The sequence below is a fragment of the Sapajus apella genome, unplaced genomic scaffold, assembly GCF_009761245.1.
Source record: "Sapajus apella isolate SASKATOON/1434 unplaced genomic scaffold, GSC_monkey_1.0 scaffold1, whole genome shotgun sequence".
In the NCBI taxonomy this organism is placed as follows: domain Eukaryota; kingdom Metazoa; phylum Chordata; class Mammalia; order Primates; family Cebidae; genus Sapajus; species Sapajus apella.
Genome location: NW_022436941.1, coordinates 1,415,264 through 1,430,791, shown reverse-complemented (window position 1 = coordinate 1,430,791; position 15,528 = coordinate 1,415,264). Strand labels below are relative to the sequence as shown.

General features: G+C 42.4%; 1 protein-coding gene across 5 annotated transcripts in view; it reads right to left on the bottom strand.

The window, feature by feature from the left end:
* ARHGAP26 (Rho GTPase activating protein 26) overlaps positions 1-15,528 on the bottom strand; it is a 462,881-nt gene that overhangs the window by 397,613 nt on the left and 49,740 nt on the right. The gene's annotated exons all lie outside the window — the stretch shown is intronic.

The following is a 15,528-nucleotide window of genomic DNA, read 5'->3' as shown; positions in this document are numbered from 1 at the left end:
ACAGAAAGAACTCAAACATCAGTGGTAAGTAGGATATCCGCAAAAATGCTTATGCCCTTTGACCAAGTAATTCTGCTTCAAGGAGTCTGTTTGAAGGAAATTATTTTGGGGGAAAAAAAATGTATGTACAAAAATGTCCATCATATTCTTAAAAATAGTTTTTAAAAAACTTAAAAAGAAAATACCCTAAATGTTTAAAGAGGTAGAAAATTATCTTATATCCATAAAACAGAAAACAGTATACAAATATTTAAAAATTCATGAAAAGACATGTTTTTTAAAAAAGACTTTTTTAAAAAGGAATAAAAGGGCTGGGCAGTGGCTCATGCCTGTAATTCCAGCACATTGGGAGGCTGTGGCAGGCAGATCACCTGAGGCCAGGAGTTTGAGACCAGCCTGACCAACATGGTGAAACCCCATCTCTACTAAAAATACAAAAAATTAGCCGGGGGTGGTGGCAGGTGCCTGTAATCCCAGCTACTCAGGAGGCTGAGGCAGGAGAACTGCTTAAACCCAGGAGGCCGAGGCAGAGGCTGCAGTGAGCTGAGATCGCGTCATTGCACTCCAGCTTGTGCAACAAGAGCAAAACTCTGTCTCAAAAAACAAAAAACAAAAAAGGAATAAAAGTTATCTGTAAGATTATGAGTGTCTTTCATCCTATTGCTTTACAAATTTTCCGTACTATACTTTTAAATGTTCTATGAGGTACAGGTATTTTTCACTTCTTACTTTTATAATCAAAAAATTTTTTAAAGAAAAAAACTGAACTGTGTTGAGCTGAAGGGTAATTAATATTATAATCTATTCCTTACATTGCTTGCCTAGAACATCATTTCAGCTACACACGTGCCTTCAGCATGTGGGCAGATTCAACTCCCACTGAGTCATTTCTCTTTCTTTCCTCCTAAGATATAAGCTCTTCATTATCTTTTTAAACTCAATGACAACACAGTGTCTTGCTCTTACATTTTGACAGAAAGCTGCAGAGTAACAGGGCAAGGACAAGGGGACTTACCTAAACTGTATAACGGCAGGGGGCCACACTTCCCGAGATGTCCTGTGCCAGGCACACAAAAGACCGAAAGTAAGTGTCTGTGATTTGTGTTAGTCAGCTTGAGCTTCCATAAGAAAAAGAACTTTACTTTCTCACAGTTCTGGAAGCTGGAAGACAAGATGAGGGTGCTAGCAGGGTCAGGTCCTGTTGCAGGCTCTCTTCCTGGCTTGCCTTCCAGCTGTGTACTCACACGACCTCTTCTTTGTGCATGTGTGCAGGGACAGAGAGAGAAGGCGCTCTCAGTTGTCTCTTTATATAAGGACACTAATCCTATCATATCAGGGTCTCACCCACATCACCCCATTTAACTGTACTTAATTACCGTTATATAGGCCCTATCTCCAAATACAGTTATATTGGGAGTTAGGGCTTCAACATACAAATTTTGGCTGGGGACACAATTCAGTCCATAGCATTTATTAAAGGGAAACTGATAACACTTCACTCACCAGTGGGCCACTACGTCGACATCAAAATAGACTATTATCTGTGACCATATGAACAACAGCACCCTTGTGTCCACTGACGGGGTATACCAAAGGACATGTATACAGTTTTGGTATGTCTTCATAATTTAATAGAAAACAGGGAGCCAAGGAAAGATTTGGGGGGTAGATATGACATGGCCAAACCTGTGCGCTTTGGGATTAATGAGGGAACGTAAATCTGGGTGCAAACAGAGACACATAGGAGGTGGTAAGTCATTGTTAGAGTCAGTCAAGCGGCTATGTAGGTGCCGGCAGTAGGAGCAGCTATGATGCAAGGAGCAGAGAGAGAAAAGAAAAAGCAGATGCAAGGAGAATCATCAAGGTTGAATCCATGAGAAATTACTACCCACTGGTTAATGGGAGATAGAGAGAAAAAGCAGCAACATGTTAAGGTAAAGGGAGGGGGTACTGAGAGAGGGGCTTCACCATCCAAAGACCCAGGGATAGAGGGGGAGGAGGAGGAAGGAGATGGGGGAGGGGTAAAAGGGGAGGGGGAGTAAGAGGGGAAGAGGTGGAAGGAGGATGAATGAAGAATGGAGGGGAGGGTGGTTTTCATTTTAGACGTGTTGGATCTAAGCTGCCATGAGACATCAAGGCAGAGGTACGAGGCATGCAGTTAGAAGTTGATGTGTGGAGCCCTAGAAGTCAAGCCAGGGGTGGACATCTGAATTTCATCCACAGAAGAAAATGAGATGGCTGGCAAAACCTAAGTGAACTGAGCACAGAAACTCGGAGATCATCCTCTCTGGACAACAAGGAGAGAAAGGGAGACCAAAGAGCAAAAGAAAGGAAATGAGGAAGGCCAGGGGGGTGTGGGAGGGGGGGAATCAAAATAACACAGTGCCACAAAACCCAGAGAAGAACTGTTTCCAGGATGGACAGAGTAAGCGTTCGGCACCTGAACGAGGTACAGAGGTATAAAATAACTGAGCACAGGGTATTCGGATCTGGCTCCATCATGATCAGTGGACTCAAGAGAACCATCTCAACAGGGAGACAGCAAATCAGGGAACCACAGAAAGCAAGAAAGAGACAGACACTAACAGGCCTATGTGCGTGTCATACATTATGATCGGAACTTCAGATGGATGATCATCTTTAGTCCCCACAAACACTCCTACAGGGTAGATGCTATTATAATTTGTATTCAGAGCATTTTGTGTAAAACTTAATAATGAAAGGAGCTCATCTGCAAGGTCATATTTGCCTGTCTGTAAAAACAAACCTCTCATACATATTTTGATGTAGCTATGGAGATCTGAGAGCAGGCATGTAGGTGGAATCAGATATCAAGAAAAATGAAACAAACAGAAAAGGGGATATGGAGCAGTCTGGCTGGGTGACTAATCACAATGGCCAAAGTATTTATAATGGTAAAGAGATGAACATGACTCCCAGAGGCTTCATATTCTGTGCGTGTATCTGTCTGTCTGTCTCTCCCACAGAAACTGCTTGGGAGAAAAAACACAAAACCATGCTAGTTTGGTCCATTCGCCCCGGTGAAAACTGATACTATCAGTAACACTTTTTGAAGGCTGGTCTTTTTAATCCACCTGTGTACAGCTCTATTAATTAAAGAGTCTGCCTTCATCAGATCATTAATTTTACAAGTCAAGTCTTCACTCAGAGGTCATCACAATTATGGAAAAACAGACTGATTGCCATAAAAGTACTCTCAGCAACATCCCAAACCTGTGGAAATGTAACACACATGGAAAAATCCTGGGTTTTAGAAACCCTTCACTTCCCCTTCCTACCCTCCACCACAACTTATCACCACAAAAGAATTTTTAATCATTGCCATAGTCACTCAATTTCACTAATTAAAAGATATATAAATCACCTTACTTTTCTCAGCCAGGCATTTAATTGGTAATAGGAATAAGCTATTTTATTAGAACTTCAAAAATAAATGCTAGCAATCCTGAGCATCCAAGAAACCTGAATAATAGCACTTCATTTGGATTTACAAACCCACAAATCTGTGGATGCTCGGACATTTATTGAACATGAACAACATCCCCACGTGCTGTGTTCCTGAGGCTTGGCCAACATTCTAGGGAAATGACTTAACTCACACCAATAAGCTTGAAAAGGTTCACCCTGGCCCAATATTTCCTCACACAAATTGCCCCTTCCTACTATTCTCATCAGGTCAAAAACATCCACCATTTAGCCCTCCCCAAAGTAACAATGGTATGAAGCTCTGAGCTTAAACCTAACCTCTGCCACTTCCTAGCTGTGGGAAGACAGCAGTGGGAACAATGACCATGCTCTGAATCAGCTCATCCCCTGCATGATGAGAATGAAACTACTCTCAGCATCATGAGTTGAAAACATTAGGCCAATATGGTGGGCAGCAAGGGGCAGTGGAGACATCCAGACACACCTGGGCACACGCTCTTTGTCCACCATCACCTACTTGACCAGGTGACACTGGGTAAGTTCATCATTCATTTCCTTTAGCTTTTCTACTCTCTAATTACACATCTCATTTTAGCCAATCAGCCTTGAAATTTTTGGTTTGTTTTAATCCAGTGTGGCAAGCAGACCACAGAGATAAATACCAATTATATCACACTGCACCTCACTCTCCCCACAATAGTGATGTGAAGTGCCCTCTACTCTGCAGATCTGTAGCTTTTGGAAGTTATTAATGGTGAGAATTATAACAACCATTCCCAGAACTGTTCTTTCTTGCTAATTTGGGTGGAAAAGAAGGTGATCTCACTCTTATCATGATCTACTGGGGGGAAAGCCACTTGAAACACATGTTCATTCCTATTGATAAAAGTTTCAAAGAGACCTGTGTGATGCATACATGGGGTGGCCATATCTAAACAGACAGTTTTGAGAAAAGGGGGCACTGTTAATAATCATGCTGAGATAGCAGGTGCGACCCAGAACATTTGGTCATCCTGGTTGGGTCCAGTGCAGAGAAGATGATGGTATACAGTATTCTCTCTCCCTTCTACCAAGTGTCAACCTCAGAAATCTAGAGGACAGAAAGGTTACAGAGACCTCAAAGCCTCCTCTCCTTATCACCACTAGCCTTTCCCTGACTCAACAGAAGCACATGCCTAACCAACGACACTCACTAACCTATTTAATCAAACTGTGCCTTTCTTTTGAACACAGTGGCTAACTCCCAATAACACACCAATAGTGGGGATCATGAGCACACAGAAACACTTAAACAGGTGAAACAGATAGGCAGGCCTTCTAGCTGATTTGTACTGAGGACAGGGTCAGGCTGCTGGAGGAATGAAGGGGCCTGGTGTGTATCAGAATCACCTAGCACACCAACCCATCTTGTTGCAGGAGGCATAAATCAGATTTGGGGCACTCTACACACAGGCCAGGTGGCAGCTCTCCCTGAGCATGTGGAGAGAGTTGCCAACCCCTCAAAATACAGGGACAATCCTCTACATGATGAATCCCTGTCAAACCAGATTACCCCAGTCACAGCAACCGTCAATCACCAGTACCCTGCACGCGGTTGATGTCTCATGCGGGCAAAACCTTTCTTCTTAAATTATTCCAGAGACACACAGTATTTTAGTTACAACTAATTATCAGGAAAATGAAAGCGGCCCCATGTGAAGGCAAAACCTTAGGGGGAAAGAGTAATTTATGCTTGTTAATTTCCTTCTCCATGCTTTTCCTTTTATTTTCATTTTCCCAACCATTTTAGAATTGACCAGGAAGGACCCTAGTTTACCACCACATGTTAGGCTTAAAAGAAACACACAATCTTAAGTTATAATGACTCACTTTGTGGTGCATATGCTGTAAACCCACCAAATAAAGACAAGAGAAATTACATGGGTAAAAGTAGAACTGTACAGAGCGCAGGAATAATCTTGCAGCTACAGCGCACTCAAAATCTTTTCCATCAGAAAATGTTGTCAAAGACGGCAACATTCTGTAATTTTTACCAGATACTTCATCCCGAGTATTGCTGTAATTTCATGCAATCTGGCAGCAGCTCCCAGGGAGGTCCAGACTGAGGGTCCGATAAGGAGACAATTCCTACCTGTGCAAGAAACTTGATCCAGGGAAACTCACAAAGCAAAGCATATATTCCCTCTGAAAAGAGTGTGTAACTATGCCCAGACTAAACCATCCATTAGTCCTACTTCAATATTTGAAGGCCAAGAAAAGCCAAGGGAACAAAGACCAGGAAGAAGTGCTAAAAAGGGCTACAGGGCTACAGCATAAACTACAATATTTAAAAAATAAAAGCAGTATCTGCACTTCCTGGATACCAGGAGAATCATTAGCTAGTAACAGCTGACATTTATTGAGCACTTACATGTTCCAGACACTGTTTGAAGCACTAAGTGTATATGCATTAAGCTAATTCCCCCAACAACCCTGAGAGGTAGGTCCTTTTACCATCCTCACTATGGTGGTAAGAAACCTAAAACAGCTTCTAGACTTGGGTCACCAGAGGGTAAGTAGCAGAGCCAGGAACAGACTCCCACATTAATTCAGCAGCTCATACCAACTGACCTCTACACTATATATCCTTTGATTATCGGTCACCTAGCTGGTGAATGAGGAGGCAAGGACTGAACCCCAGGTCATCCTGGCCCTAAAGCCCATCTCTTAACCTGCACTCTACACAGTTCCCTAAACATTCAATGGCCATGTTGCCCCAACCTCCACCACCACCAGCACCAGCACCACCAATTCTACAACTACTAATAATAAAGAGCATCATTTATGCAGGGCTTGCTGTGCCAAGACAAGAAAACTTTCGCTTGGAGGCATTAAGCTGACTCAGCTCCCAAACTAATATGCAGTGGAGCCAGGATCTAAACCTACGTCCCAGGGACTCCAGCGCCCAAGCTCTCAATCTCTCCTGCAGAGGCCATAGCTGTAGTAAGACCATGACCACAGGACACAGGGCCACGCCACAACCAACCATGGAGGCCAACACCAGAGGTGGCTGTCACAGTCCCTGACTCATTCCTCAGGTCTCACCCAGCAACTTCCGGCTTTTCATCTGACAAAAAAATAAGGTTTAAAAAAAAAAGAAAAACAGAAGCTCAGTTTCCTCATTCACAGCAGATGAAAAACAGCCAACCCAAAGGAAATGAGAGGCACTTAGTGACAAGCTCAGTGACCACAGGTGAGGCAACAAGTGACACAAAGAAAGAAAATGAAAACCTGAAAATATAGACTCAAAATTATATCAATGAAGCACATAATGACAGGTCTGAGTCATCCAGAAAAATGTTGGCTTTTGCTCAAGCTTCCTCTGTTTTTAAAAGCAGGGAAATGCCTAACTTGGAAGCCAGGATTTTATCAAGCATTTAAAAGTTTTCAAGTCTTGGCATCTGAAATAGTAGCAGGCGGGGGCCGGGGTTGGGGGTGCTTGGTGGAAAGAGGCACAGAGGACGGCAGACTGACCTGGGCTTTAGTGCTGAGAACTAGATCACACCTGGTGACGGGGCCAGGGACCCAGGGAATTACCGCACCTCACGGGTCTCAAGAAGGCCCTGTACCTCCCAGCACTAAAATCCTGTGAGAAAGAACATGGCGTGGCAACAAGTCACCTGCCAGACATCCCTGGGAAGAATCCTGACTCCCCTACGGACAACCCGAGCCTGGTCCGTTCACCGTGATAACCCTTGGACTGGCACGTAGTTGAAATTCAATAAATGACTATCCAATAATTGAATGAACCTCGCAACTCTGCAGTAATTACTTACTCCTCTTTAAGCTTCAATTTCCTGGTCTGCAAAATGGGTATTATAACAAGTCCTAACAAGATGGGATTGTGGTAGGGGTTAAATGAGTTAACTGTGTAAAGCGCCTCCTCCACCCCTGGATATGAGTCTTACTCTACCATGACATACGTATATGGACAATCCGCAGTTATCTGGAAATCTGACCTAGGAAGCAGCCCCCATTCCTTGATAATAATGGACAGAGGAAGCATCAGTTCATTAGTCTGTTAAATATATAAAAGATAATTTGATCATTTATCATATCCCCCTCCTTAAAAAATAATTCCCAAATTCAACACTGTCTAGTCATTAACACTCTTGTGAAACAGAAAGATGTTCTAATTCTATAAATGAAGCAGAGAGTCATTTTCCCTGGGTCAACCAGCAAATCGATAACAAAATCTAGGTCTTCTATCTTTGCTTCCTCCTCATCTCTCCTCGGCCTCTGGTGCCACAACACATCCTCAAGAACCTGGATTGCAAGAACACCCCAGGACACAGCTGTTAAGACACAGAGCATAGGAAGGTGAACGGCAGAAACTAAATACCCACATGCATCATGTGCAGAATTCCACAATTCCCAAGCCAGCACACAGCATGGGAAAAGTAACATTGTCACAGGCAGATTCTAAAGCTGCATTCTGAGAGATTCCACCAAGGACACCTATAAATGATACTTTCTGGCTCAGGCAATGTTTCCTCCTCTCTAATCTCAAGTCTCTACAGGACAGAAAGGCCTTTTTAGAATACCTTGCAGAATATCAGCTCTTAACTACTTGCCTTCTTCTTGAGTCAGTGTTGCCAATTTAGCTTTTCAAAAAATGTCCTGCACGTCCCAGAAGGAATTTATTGTCCCACTAAGGAATTACCGTAGAAAAATAATAACCCTTTGAATTTCAGGTGGCCTGTGGGCAGGAAAGATATTAAATTAAGGAGCCTGTGCCGCTCAGGGTGGTGACACCCAGGCAGTCACCAAGGAGAGGCTGCTGACGTAAGTCCCATGTTGGGCTAGATGATGGTAAGGGGACCAGCCTGCAGGGTCCTCCTTCTCGTCCCCATAACCTCATCCAAATGTCCACCTCTAGCAGGAAGGGCACCAAGACCTCCAGCCCTTCCAGTAGTGGATGGAAGGGGCCTCTGTCCCTTATGGCCACCTCCTGCTGGGCTCCCAACTACCCTCTTCCTTCGCAATGATCCCTCCTTACTCAATAAGGATGGTAGTAATAGCAATAGCAACAGTTACTGTTACTAACATACAGCATGTACTGTGTGCTAGGTACTGTTGTAAGCAAGCTGAATACGTAAGCTGATTTAAATCCTTACAACTATCCTGTAAAGGAGGCACTGTTATTATCCCCAAGATCACACAGGAAGAGAACAGTATGCTTCACAGCTGCCTCTATTACTTATCCCAGCCCACTTTCCAAGCTTGAAGGAGAGGGGAAGGGGCCTCTTGTTCTTACACATAGGAGGCACTGAATAATTATAACGAACAAAAAGAGTAGCTGGTCCGTTTTCACTAGTTGCTCCAATAAGAGTTACCAACCCACTTTCTCCCTTCTCTGCCTGGAGTAGCAGAGGGCAGATGATTCTCAATAAATACTTAACATATGCCAGATTCTCCCCAACTCCTAAAACATAGTTCCTGCACATTTTTCTGAAAGCCTAGCCACTTCCATGGTACTCTTGGTACCCTGCCTACTAGTACAGCCTCCTAGGAAATCTTATTATTGTCAATGCATTGAGTTTGGCTCTCTCATTCCCTGTATGTTCTTAAGTCTCACAGAAACACAGCTGCAGGGACCATTTTCTGTGGGTGTCTCGACAGTTAAGCACAGTGGCAGCCGGCAGTCTCACCTCCTACCTTTGCTGGCTGTGTAATCAACCTCCTTTTAATCCTGCCAAGCTCCACGCTGCCTGGCACCAGAGGCCAGAAGCTGCACACAGGTAATAATTTAACAAATCACCTGTCTGGCTCCCCTGCCAGGACACCCACTCTGGAGCTTATACAGCTGCTGCTGCAGCCTTGCCTGTGAGATGTCAGCTAAACCAGTAAGTATTGAGGCCTTTGGGACCACACACTTCCAGCTCGAGTTTGTCTTAGAGAGTCAGGGACGACCTGACGACCCTCAGGAACTGCGCTTCCTACTCCATGCTTAACTCTTGGGGATTTTTAATATACCCATTTTGCCCAGTGCAAGAGCAACTAGCAGAGCTCCACTTAGCAAGCCACAACACATCCTCAAGAGCCTGGATTGCAAGAACATCCCAAGACACAGCTGTTAAGACACAGAGCATAGGAAGGTGAACTACAGCAAATGTACACACACACACACACACACACACACACACACACACATACAAAAAAAAAAAAAAAAAAAAAAAAACATTAAAACTCATACAGTGTTCCACACACAAAAAGCTATGGTGTGACACCCATTGTGAAGCTTGTCCCCAAATGTGCATGAGTCACATCCAGCCCTGGAACACACAAAAATAAGTGAAATCATTCCCAAACTTTCACAGTACATCCATTGCTTTGCTATTTGTCTATAAACCACTGAAAGAAAGATCTTTTCAGATTTACAAATAAGATGACCACTTTTAAAAAGTGAAAATTCTGCCATGACAAGCCTTACAAAAGAACAAATCATTTTACCCAAAACAGAGGTAGAGAGAAATAACCCAACGAAAGACTGCCTTAAAACAACCATCAGCAAGCTATAATCTGTCAAAAGCAATTATTGCTATCAAATACTTGTTAACACATACACTGTGACATTCATATTTCAGTAAGACAGTAGGACACTGATTTTTAGCATAATCTAAAAAAAAATATGTTTCAAACCAGACTCCTGGTCCTATGCCTTGAGAAAGTAAACGGGATTTTTTTCTTACAGTATTTGCTTATGATCAGTGCTTTGAGATTAGTTTGCCACTAACACCAGCAAATGGCAGAGTAACAGAGTTTGTTCCAAAAACAGAAAGAGTGATGTATAAGGTCACAGAGTCCCAGGCTTTAGGATGGACAACAGGAGAAGTGGGAACACATTCAGATGTCTGTGGATTTATTTCTGCAGAGAGGAAGAGAAAAAACACACAGAATGGAGGGGCACACGGAGTGAAGGGGAGGGGTACCAGGCCCTGGGGCAGCCAACATTTTGAATCTGCATTTGCTGATCATGTTACAGGAGCCATGCATGAGCCATGGCCTCCTGCTTCCTATCACTTTCTACATACAGGACAATGCCGTTACCTGAAAAGAATTAAATGCTCATGTGTTTAGCACGAGTTTCAAAGTCAGAGGACCAAGGGTCCAACCCTCAGCTCCACCCTCACCAGCTGAATGATGCTGACCAAGTTACTCTACAAGCTTCCTCAGCTGTAAAATGGGACTAATGACACCCTTGCCCAATAAGGTTGTTGAATTAAACAACAAAATGTATTTAAAGTGCCAATTTGATGGTAAGCACACAATAAATAATAGCTGCTATTATCAACATCATTCATAGTTCAATAATAACATCTCACTGGTGAACCAGCACAGTTATTGATCCCTAGATGGTTCATCCATCACTTGGCAACTATTTACTGACTGCTCTCCCATGTGCCTGGCACCAGGCTAGAGGTTAGGAATATAAAAGGGAATAATGTGGGTTCAGCCTTCAGCAACTCCTCCACTGGGGAGACTGTCATGTAACCAATATAGTGTCCAAGGTTCCAGACGAGAACCAAAAAGAAGTACACACAATTCAGCAGTTCAAATGCTTTGCTGTAATTTAGAATGGACTTTAATTGTGACATGAGTATACATATATATATATATATATATATATAGTGTGTGCATACACACATGAGATATATATATCTGTATGTGTATATATTCTATACATATACATTATATACACCAGATATATATGGTATCTGATAAATATGTACACAAACACTGTGTGTGTGTGTGTGTATCCCGTACACATTACACTTGTTTCCTGCATAGGAATTATACTGAGAGTGAACACTGCAGATCTCTTGCCAACATACCCACAGAGAGTTAATGTTCAACAGTGGGCTAAAGTTCAGCATTAACTGGAGAAAATACACCAAAATGAAGATAGCCTTCCCTTTCCAAGATTAACAGAGCCCAGCATGTATGTCACCAGAAAACACACAATCACAAAACTAAAGATGTTGTTATTTATGAACTATGGGTCTGAGTCATCAGGCAGCACTCTGGGCAAATGTGATTAAACTGCCCAACTGTTGATGAGTCATCAAAAAGTTAGTGTGATAGAAAGATGGAAAGTGAGCCAAATCTAGGGAAAAGGCAAGTGAAGAGGATGAGACCAGTAAAGACTACTCCAAGATAACCACGACAAGTTGAGAAGACAATGCTATCACTTCCTTAAAACCCACCAATGAACTTTCAGAAGAAAGGCTTTATGGGGATTGAAGTATGTTTAACAGGTTATTAGTTTGTCATCTCCAACTTTTTATTTCCCTCAAAGGGCTGGGTCAGCCCTTTCTAGCCAGCCTAACAGCTCATGTCAATGAACCTACGTAGGTCAAAAATTCTTTTATCTAGATCTGACTCAATTTATAATCAGCTGAGCACCAATACATAAGGGGCAAAGATGAGAAATATTACACTTACCAGAGGCACCCTATTTTCTAAACAAAACTGTAAGGAAATATGGCTTTTCTTAATAAAAATTCCTCCGAGGAAGTCAAATTGTCTCTATTTGCAGATGACATGATTGTATATCTAGAAGACCCCATAATCTCAGCCCCAAATCTCCTGAAATTGATAAGCAAGTTCAGCAAAGTCTCAGGATACAAAATCAATGTGCAAAAATCACATGCATTCCTATACACCAATAACAGACTTAAAGGGAGCCAAATCAAGAACAAACTGCCATTCACAATCGTCACAAAGAGAATAAAATACCTAGGAATACAACTAACAAGGAACGTAAAGGACCTCTTCAAGGAGAACTACAAGCCACTGCTCAACGAAATAAGAGAGGACACAAACAGATGGAGAAACATTCCATGTTCATGGTTAGGAAGAATCAATATCATGAAAATGGCCATACTGCCCAAAGTAATTTACAGATTCAATGCTATCCCCATCAAGCTACCAATGACCTTCTTCACAGAACTGGAAAAAATCACCTTAAACTTCATATGGAACCAAAAGAGAGCCCGCATAGCCAAGTCAATTCTAAGCAAAAAGATCAAAGCAGGAGGCATCACACTACTGGACTTCAAACTATACTAGAAGGCTACAGTAATCAAAACAGCATGGTACTGGTACCAAAACAGAGATATAGACCAATGGAACAGAACAGAGGTCTCGGACGCAACGCAACGTATCTACAACCATCTGATCTTTGACAAACCAGACAAAAACAAGCAATGGAGAAAGGATTCCCTGTTCAATAAATGGTGCTGGGAAAGCTGGCTAGCCATGTGGAGAAAGCAGAAACTGGACCCCTTCCTGACACCTTACACTAAAATTAACTCCAGATGGATTAAAGACTTAAACATAAGACCTAACACCATAAAAACCCTAGAAGAAAATCTAGGCAAAACCATTCAGGACATAGGTGTAGGCAAGGACTTCATGACCAAAACACCAAAAGCATTGACAGCAAAAGCCAAAATAGACAAATGGGACCTAATCAAACTCCACAGCTTCTGCACAGCAAAAGAAACAGTCATTAGAGCGAATCGGCAACCAACACAATGGGAAAAAATTTTTGCAGTCTACCCATCTGACAAAGGGCTGATATCCAGAATTTACAAAGAACTAAAACAGATTTACAAGAAAACAACTAAGAAGCCCATTCAAAAGTGGGCAAAGGATATGAACAGACACTTTACAAAAGAAGCCATACATGAGGCCAACAAACATATGAAAAAATGCTCATCATCACTGGTCATCAGAGAAATGCAAATCAAAACTACACTGAGATACCATCTCACGCCAGTTAGAATGGTGATCATTAAAAAATCTGGACACAACAGATGCTGGAGAGGATGTGGAGAAATAGGAACACTTTTACACTGTTGGTGGGAGCGTAAAGTAGTTCAACCACTGTGGAAGACAGTGTGGCGATTCCTCAAGGACCTAGAAATAGAAATTCCCTTTGACCCAGCAATCCCATTACTGGGTATATATCCAAAGGATTACAAATCGTTCTACTATAAGGACACGTGCATACGAATGTTCATTGCAGCACTGTTTACAATAGCAAAGACCTGGAATCAACCCAAATGCCCATCGACGGTAGACTGGATAGGGAAAATGTGGCACATATACACCATGGAATATTATGCAGCCATCAAAAACGATGAGCTTGTGTCCTTTGTAGGGACATGGATGAACCTGGAAACCATCATTCTCGGCAAACTGACAGAAGAGCAGAAGATCAAATACCGCATATTCTCACTCATAGGTGGGTGTTGAACAATGAGAACACATGGACACAGGGAGGGGAGCACTACACACTGGGGTCAGTTGGGGGGAAATAGGGGAGGGAGGGTGGGGGGTGGGAAGCTGGGGAGAGATAGCAAGGGGAGAGATGCCAGATGTAGGTGAGGGGGAGGAAGGCAGCAAATCACACTGCCACATATGTACCTATGCAACAATCTTGCATGTTCTTCACATGTACCCCAAAACCTGAAATGCAATAAAATAAATAAATGGGGGAAAAAAAAATTCCTCCGAACACAGAGTTGGCATTGGAAATTAAATCACCAAATGGGGAGGTTACTCAATCCAAGTGCTTCTCAAATTTTAATATGTATAAAAATCACCTGGGTATCTTGTTAATATGCCAATTCCCATTCTGTAGGTACCAGATAGGGCCCAAGTTTCTGAATTTCTAACAAATTCCAGATGATGCCCATGCTGCTGGTCCAGGAACCATAATTCCAAGCCATAGCCCAGCAATAAAACATTTCCCTTGCTGTAAGGCATCTGTTCAGGGTTACAGATGACTCTGAGACTATAATGGAAGTCAAGGACTCTAGCACCCAGAAAAATGCATGAGTGCACTTTTAGGTGTGGGCATACACACACAAAATTTCCAAACTCTACTATGGGTCATCAAAGGAACCTCTGTAAGGCACTCCATGAAATGCCAAGTTAAAAAAAAAAATTCTGCCTTAGGAAGCCTCCCAATTACTGCTGCCAACACCAAACTAGCCTGAGGTGAAATGGAGAGATGCATCCCTTTGATCACTTTGGCCTATGTGTAAGTAATTCACCCTCTCTTCTCTTGGTCCACAAAAACATAGTTAAGACACCTTAAAGATGGGGGATAATAAAAGGAAAATAAAAACAGAATATCAAGAAGCTCCGTAATCTGGCTCTAAGATATAGTCTACTCCTTTTCCACTTGAGTTCCACCTCAAGGAGTCCTAATTCCTGGCATCCTGTCTGCTCTAACTAAAGCAAAAGCTACGTAATCCCACCACTACCTGGCATTGCGTTCCCAAATAATTTGATTTCTAGTCAAGGACCGGGGAGAGAAGGCTAATCGTCTTGGCTGTCCTACCTAGTTACCCTCGAAGTCTCAGTTTTCTTGTCTATGAAATGCAATTAAGAATAGACTCCACTTCATAGTGTCCTGGGAAGAAAAAGAAAATGTATACATGATTGCCTGACACACTGCAATTGCTTTAAAATGTTTCATTCTTATGTTTTATTATTATGGCCTTTATGAACATGCAGAGATCAAGATCCATTCAAAAGAAAAGGCTTTTCTTTTCTAAGTGGAAGAGTGTAACTGCTGATCTACATGTCTGGGGCAAGATCCAGCTATGCCCATCCCACTGCTGCACAGATATACCCCTGCTGTCTGAGAACCATCCTGGAGGCCGCCGTAGCCACTCACAAACACTTGTGATTGTCTCTCTCTAACACTGAATTGAAGATATCCATAGCCTTCAGCTCCAGGCTGGTAATGGTCAATATAAGCCTTAGGTGGGTTTTTTTTTTTTTTTTAATTGTCTTGGACTAAAAAGATCAAACCGGACCACAAAATGACTGATCAAAGAAATGAGAGCCACATTACTAAGAAAGCCTTAATACTCTGTGATATAAATTTATCCGGAAGCCTTTTGTCCAAAGATCTCAAAAACTCTTGACAAGAAAGTTTCAACCATTGGACAACAATCCTAAGGAAGTTGGGAGGGGTCAGAACTGAATTATTGACATTGGGGGTCTCCTGATAATGTCAAT